This window comes from Cebus imitator, unplaced genomic scaffold, assembly GCF_001604975.1.
Source record: "Cebus imitator isolate Cc_AM_T3 unplaced genomic scaffold, Cebus_imitator-1.0 Scaffold261, whole genome shotgun sequence".
NCBI lineage: Eukaryota > Metazoa > Chordata > Mammalia > Primates > Cebidae > Cebus > Cebus imitator.
In genome coordinates this window covers 7,248,054-7,255,757 of record NW_016107576.1, presented here as the reverse complement: position 1 = coordinate 7,255,757, position 7,704 = coordinate 7,248,054, and the positions used below count along the sequence as shown (strand labels likewise).

Sequence of the window (7,704 nt, the reverse complement as noted above, 5' to 3'; positions counted from 1 at the left end):
TTGGAACACGCTGAGCATATCAGGTAATGACAAGGGAGAGTGGAACCATGGGGAATGTACGTGAAACCATGACTTATGAGGTAGTGTAGCTATTACATACACACAGACATGTATGACCACGCACATGCAACCACACACATACACACACACATACACACACCACAGAAACACACACACCACACAAACACACACACACAAGCACATCACAGAAACACACACACACCACACAAGCACACACCACAGAAACACACACATACAAACACACACACACCACAGAAACACACACCACACAAACGCACATACACCTCAGAAACACACGCAGATCCCATTGACTTCCTGGGAAATGTTGCTTTTTTTTTTTTTTTTTTTGCTTCAGAGAGAGTCTCACCCTGTCACCCAGCTGGAATGCAGTGGTGTGATCTCAGCTCACTGCAACCTCCACCTCCCGAGTTCAAGCAATTCACCTGCTTCAGCCTCCTGAGTAGCTGGGATTACAGGCATAAGCCACCATACCTGGCTAATTTTTTTTGTATTTTAGTAGAGATGGGGTTTCACCATGCTGGCCAGGCTGATCTCAAACTCCTATCCTGAAGTGATCCTCCTGCCTTGGCCTCCCAAAGTGCTGGAATTGCAGGAATGAGCCACCACACCTGGCTGGGAAAATACTGCTTTTGTGATACGAATTTGGCATTGCTCTACCTGGTGTCTCTATAAGAGATGTTTTCCTACAGTCGGGAATCAACCTAGTGCTCAGTTTTAGCTAAGTAGGTTAAAAAAAAAAGTACACCTTCCCCATGCATATTTTTAATGTCTTCATTGTAAATGATTGCACATATTTCTGGGGAACATGTGAGATTTTGATAATTAATCCATGTGTGTTTGAATTGTTTCACTCATGTGCCTTCTAGGGCACGCCTTTTCTAACCATCCACAATCTGGAAGCTCTTCTATTATTTGGTTAATGTAAAGAAAAACAATAGTAACACTACATTGAAGTTTTAAAAGTAGAAAAATGGGTGAGTGCCTTTTTTCTTTTGGACTCTGCTTCGAGGGGCTGTGTAAGCAAATGAGGGGGCGTCTCCCCAGATCATAGGAATTTAATCAGCGTGAGCCATCAGCCTGGTGCACAGCCTCCTGCCCTGCAGCCTGAGGTGGAGGTTGCGGTGACCGAGCCTGGTAACTTATAGTGAGCTTTCCTCATGACCACGCTAAAGTGTCCATCCCAGGGGGAGCCACAGTTTCATCACCCTAACACGTGACCCATGTGCTGGCATGGACTTACTGCGTCTGTACCACTGCGACCCCTCCTCTCCATGCTATGGTGCACCCTCCCCCTTCTCCATCACCCCATAAAACCCTCCCTTCCCTTTCCCTCAGGGACACACTGCTTTGGAGAATACACCCCTGTCCTCACATGTGCTGAATAATAAAACTCCTGTTGTTCAGTACCGGCCTTTTCTGCCTTCTCACGGAGGGTAGTTTGTCACTCATCAGGTAGACAGATCCTGGTTATTTTCAGGTAACATTTGGCCCACACTCAGGTCCCCCAGGGAAGAGGAGCAGAGGACCTTTCTGTTCAGGGCTCACTGGGCCCTCTCCTTACCTCTAGGACTAGGCAATGACCTCATGGGTGCTAGAAGAAAGTGCTTCTACAAGCCTGCTCCAGCCAGATAAAAGAGAGCAAGCCCTTCACTTGCTCAATTCCTTTGCAAGCAGTGTGTTCTCTGCAATAGGCTCCTGAGAGGGGAAAAAAAAAGCCCTGTTGGCTCAGGTCAGCCAAGCCAAGCTCAGTCACAGAATAGGAAGGTGCGGTGGGGGCGGGAGGTAGGGAGAGCATGGGGAATGTGGTACCACTGGGGCAGAGAGCAAAGCAATGGGGAATCAATCTCCCACGTGTGTCTTCTGTCAGTTTATTTATTCACTCAACAGATAGTTATTGAGGACCAACCACGCGCAGGACTGATCCGAGCCCTGGGGTAGAGGTGTAAGACAGATGAGGTGCCTGGTCTTAAGGGGTTTGTATTCAAGTGGGAGCCGGGAAACAAGAGGCATACAATAAAAAAGCAAGTTAACTAAGGCATCTTCAGATAACCACTAGTCCTAGGAAGATAATTAAAAAGGCAGTAGGAGGGAGGGTAATGATGTTTTAGAACCAAACTGGGGACTACTAGCCTGGTGCAGTAAAACCAGTTACTCACACTGAGGTTTTTCAGCAATAGAGAGGCTTTTATTGTAAGTGCCAAGCAAAGATGACCAGGCAGCTATTGCTCAGATCGTGACCTCCCCGATGGCTTGCAGCCACAGATTTTTAAAGGCAGGGGTAAATTATAGGAAAACAGAAGCCACAGGCAAAATCATCAATTAATATATGGAGGTTACACATTGGTTTAGACCTAAAAGGGTGTAGTATCTTGAAGTGAGGACTTACAGGTTATAGGTAGATCCAAAAACTTTGCAATTTGCAATTGGTGATGAAAGAGCAGCTTTTTTCAAAAATTTGGGATCAGTAGAAAAATGTCCTTGTTTTTTTTGAGACAGTGTCTCACTCTGTCACCCAGGCTGGAGTGTAGTGGCATGATCATAGCTCACTGCAGCCTCCTGCCTCAGCCTCTTGAGCAGCTGGGACTACAGGTGTGCACCCCAGTGCCTAAGTTTTTAATTTTTCAAAAAAAAAAAACCATAGTGAGATGGAATGTCACTATGTTGCTCAGCTGGTCTCAAGCTCCTGGCCTCAAGTAATCCTCCCACCTTGGCCTCCCAAGGTGCTGGCATGACAAGCATAGCTACCTTACCAACCAGTAGAAGAATGTCAACTGGCTAGGGTGAGTGACTTTCTCCAAGCCCCCCAGGAAGAAACTGATAACAAAAGATGATGATTAAAGTTCATCTTCACTTCCCACTTACCTGAGGTCTGCATGTTGGCTGATCCCTTCATTGGGGGCCCCCAGTGGAGTTCCGAGTTTCTGAAAGACAATTCAGGAGCACAGGCCAAGATGTTCTTCTTGGGTTCTTTAGGGAAAGCAAACATCTCTAGGACTCTAATTTCCTCAGGTGTCCTTTAGGCTACCATTGTCTTCTTTATTAACAAGTAACTTACTGACTTCTGGAGCTAGCTAGGTGCCTGAAATTTCCCCTTGAAGGAACTCATGATTCTCCTTGATTTGCATGCTTGGGATTTGCTAACAAAGGGGCCTCCTGCTCCATCTCAATGGGGAAAGAGAAGCTAGGTCGGTCCTCAGGGAAAACCTTGGCATTGAGACGTGAATGAAGAGAAGAGACCTAGGTAGGTAAAGCAAGAACATTCCAGGAAGAAACAGGAGCAAGGATAAAATTCCCGAGTCAAGTGAATACATGTTTCTCAAAAGAAGACATGCAGAAAGCCAACAGACGTGAAAAAAATGCTCAACATCACTAATCGTCAGAGAAATGCAATTAGAACCATAATGAGGCACCACTTTATCCCAGTTAGAATGGCCATTTTTAAAATTCAAAAGCAATAGATGTTGGTACAGATGTAGTGAAAATGGAACACTTAAACACAGCTGGTGGGATTGTAAATTAGCAAAACCTCTGTGGAAAATGGTATGGATTTTTGTCAAAGAACTAAACGTAGATCTATTATTCTATCCAGAAATTCTGCCCCTGGGATCTACCTCCCAAAAAAGTCACTACATCAAAAAACACCTGCATGCATATCTTTATTACAGCACAATTCACAATTGCAACTACATGGAATCAACCTAAGTACCCATCAACCGATGAGTGGATAAAGTGTGGTGTGTGTATACAAACACACACACACTATGAAATACTACTCATCCATACAAAGGAATAAAATAATGTCTTTTGCAACAACTTCGATGGAGGTGGAGGCCATTATTCTTAGTGAAATATGTCAGGAATGGACAACCAAATATTGAACATTCTCACTTATAAGTGGGAGCTAAGCTGTGGCTATGGAAAGACATACAGAGTAATATAATGAACTGTGGAGACTCAAAAGCAGGAGGGTGGGAGGAAGGTGAGTGACAATAAACTACTCATTGAGTACAATGTACACTGCTCAGGTGACAGGCGCACTAAAATCTCCGACTTCAACACTATGCAATTCATCTATGTAACCAAAACCACTTGTACCCCTACAGCTATTGAAATCTTACAAAATGCAAATAAAAAATATTTTAAAGATCTTTAAGTCAAGAATATTTATGAGGATAAATATGTTGCCCAAAACCATTGCACCCAAATGCCACCTTGCTCAGGAGGTCTGCGGGTGCCATTGCACACCCTTTCCTCAGAGCCCCTGAGCCATGAGGTGCTGGGCGTGCCTGCCTTCTTCTCCTCCATTAGGGAGCTGCGGTTGATGCAAGAACAGCCTTGAGAAACAGACCTCTCAGACACCAAACTAGGAAGGAAGAGGTGTTTTATTATTACGGCTGGGAGCAAGGCAACAATTTGTCTAACAGCCAAGCTCATTTAACAAAGAGAAGCTCTGCATTTATATAGGCTTACACTCTAGATATTACACGTGAAAGGATCTTAGGTTTACAGCCTTAGAAGTAACACGTGAAAGGGTCTCGGGTTTACAGTCTTGGAAATTACATGTGAAAGGGTCTTGGTAGATGGAGGAGTGGGGTGGGGGTTTGATCTTGTTTAAGTAAAACAATGCCTTCCGGAGAGAGTCCCCCCATACTATGCCTGCCATCTACAGGAAGGGGATTTAGGAGGTGCCAGTCGGCCAGCCTTTTTTTCTATTGAAATGCAGTGTGGAAGTCAAGGGGGAGGTGATCCTAGATGCCTAGGTCTCCTTCCTCATGGTGACTACATCTTATTCAGCTCTGCCTCTTCCAGGCCACTAAGTGTAATTGATGCCAGCTGTTCAACAGAGAGTGACTGCGTGAATGGGCTCACGACAATATCGGACTGGAGTGACATGTCTGAACTGAACTGAGAATTATGACAATTTTAACATTGCAGCATTCTCCCACTAGGAGTTTAATTTGAGGTTATATTTTTTCTTAATGATTGACTGTCAGGTAAAAATCAATTATTTTTGGAGAGTTCTCTGCACCTTTAGGGGATGATAATAGAGACAGCTGTGTCTTGTAGCTCACAGCAGTGTTACCTCAGTCTCATTGTTCTAAACTGATGGATTGTCTGGTGCTGGATAGAGGTGGCTTCTATGAGGCTAGACAGATTCCTTGCAACTCCAAAAGGAAAGGAGCAGGCATGCATCAGCAAAGAGAGCAGAGTACAGAACCTCTGAAAATTTACTCCTCCACACACACACACACACACAAAATTAAAAAGCTGGCAAAAAATGGCCAGAAACAATTTTTTCTGGAATCTGAAAATTCACCAAAGGCTTGCAACCCCCCAGGGAGCGTTTATGTAGGACAAGCAGCTGAATCCCAGTAGGAACCAAGTGCTCTGTAGTATTTCAACTTGCCCTCTTCTCCTGCTCTCACTCCAGCTCAGCAGCAGCCTTGGAAATCACCTGCAGTCCCGGTACTAAAAGGAATAGAATAGATCTCATTCCTAAAGAGAGTCATTATTTGACTGGTCCAGTGCTTCCCTGAAAGACACAACTAGAGAGCCTTGTCTTTATTAGTGGCCAACTGCTAAAATCCTTGGGGGAAGGAAGAGCATTTGTCTAGAGCATTTACTAGTGTTTCAACAGTACATCTGCCCAAAGTAATGGATAACAGTGGGTGAAAACAATAAACTTAGGAAAAGCTTAAAGGAAAAGCTAAGGAATAAGATGTCCATAAGGGCCTTGAAAAGCTCTGTCACATTCCTGGGCATCTAGAAGACCTTGAGAATCTGTCCAGCAGGGCTTTGCACATGTCCAGGAAACCTGAGGAGGCCTAAGCTGTCACTACTGACTGAAGTTGAGGCCCTGCACAAGTGGGAAGGACAGTGGTGGCAGAGCTGTCAACCGCCTGGCAAAGAGAGCGCTGACTGTGTGCCCCAGCACACACAGAGAGCCCATCTGCAAAGACTGAGAGATATTTCATTTAGGCATTTAAAGAAATCTCTGTCCAATCATTAGCTGACCACTACGCTAACTGAGACTTTGTTACCAAAAAGGGGTCCCGATCCAGACCAAGAAAGGGTTCTTGGATCTCACACAAGAAAGAATTTGGGGTGAGTTCATAAAGTGAAAGCAAGTTTATTAAAGAAAGCAAAGGAATAAAGAATGGCTACTCAATAGGAAGAGAGAGGCTTGAGCTGCCCTACTAATAATACTTATTGTTACTTCGTGATTATATGCTAACCAGTGGGTGAATTATTCATGAGTTTTCCAGGAAAGGGGTGGGAAACTCCAAGAACTGAGGGTTCTTCCCCTTTTTAGACTATACAGGGTAACTTCGTAGCATTGCAATGGTATTTGCAAACTGTCACGGTACTGGTAGGAGTGTCCTTTAGCATGCTAACATATTATAACTAGCATATAATAAGCCACGAGGATGAACAGAGGTCAATTCCATCATCGTCTGTTGGTGGGTTTTAGTCAGTTTCTTTACTACAACCTGTTTTATCAGCAAGGTCTTTATGACCCGTATCTTGTGACAATCTATCTCATCCTGTGACTTAGGACTCCTAACCTAAGAATGCAGTCCACAGATCTCAGCCTTATTTTACCCAGCCCCTATTAAAAATGGAGTTATTCTGGTTCAGATGCCTCTGAGCAGCTTCAGTGCCCGCTAGGAACCCATTCTGATAAGGCAGGGCAAAGAGGTTAAGCTGCTTATCAGAGAACAGCAGACTGTGGCACGAATGCTGGTTTGAGAGCTGCAGGAATGCAAAAGTTACACCCAAACAGGAGGAAATTTGATAGGGTCTGTGTGGTGCAGTGTGGGCCACAGGAGGAAGACTGGTCTCCCGGAGAACGGGACTCGAGTTTGAAAACGCGACTCATCTTGGCTTACAGGTTTCCACTGGCAACCACGTGTATCCACTCAATCACTCATCCTCTCTATAGGATCCAAGTCTTTCCATGGCAGTACGACACAGTGTTATGCAGGATATTAAGTGACTTGGTAAGCTTCAGGGGATGGAATTTCCTCCCTGCCTCCCAGCAGCCAGTTCCCAAGGTTTATGGAGGTAGAAGTGAGTGTCTTGTTAATTACATACCTGTTATGCTGGCTTTCCCAGATGAACTTATTATTTTTTTTTAGCATCTCACACTCCCTAGAAACCAACATGAGCATCCTACTCTGCCTTAGGAATGTAAACTAAAACTAAAATTCTAGCCCACTCAACCATCTGAATGTATCCCTCCTCTTGGCCAAGGGCATTCATTCCAAAGTTTAGCTAAAAAATGAGTTCAGTAATTATAAAGACCACAGAAGGATAAATTTATAATGAAGGGAAGAAACCAGCCCAAAAAGGCTGAGAATACCCAAAATCAGAATACCTCTCCCTCCACGGGGGATCACAGTTCCTCATCAGCAACAGAACAAGGCCTGATGGAGAAAGACTGTTCCATTAGCAGAAGCTGACTTCAAAAAGTGGATGATAAGAAACTTCTGGGAATTAAAAGAACTTGTTCTAACCCAATGCAAAGAAACTAAGAACTTTGAAAAAAGGTTCGACAAAATGTTAACAAGAATACACAATTTAGAGAGGAATATAAGTGAATTAATGGAGCTGAAAAATACAACACAAGAACTTCACAAACTATGCACAAGTTTTAACAGC

At 44.1% G+C, this 7,704-nt stretch overlaps 1 long non-coding RNA gene across 1 annotated transcript in view; it reads right to left on the bottom strand.

The window, feature by feature from the left end:
* Nucleotides 1-454: 454 nt before the first annotated feature.
* Nucleotides 455-7,704, bottom strand: part of LOC108283546 — a 15,440-nt gene continuing 8,190 nt past the window's right edge. The window contains exon 3 of the long non-coding RNA XR_001816881.1: nt 455-467. This is a non-coding gene — a long non-coding RNA (uncharacterized LOC108283546). The remainder of the gene's footprint in view (nt 468-7,704) is intronic.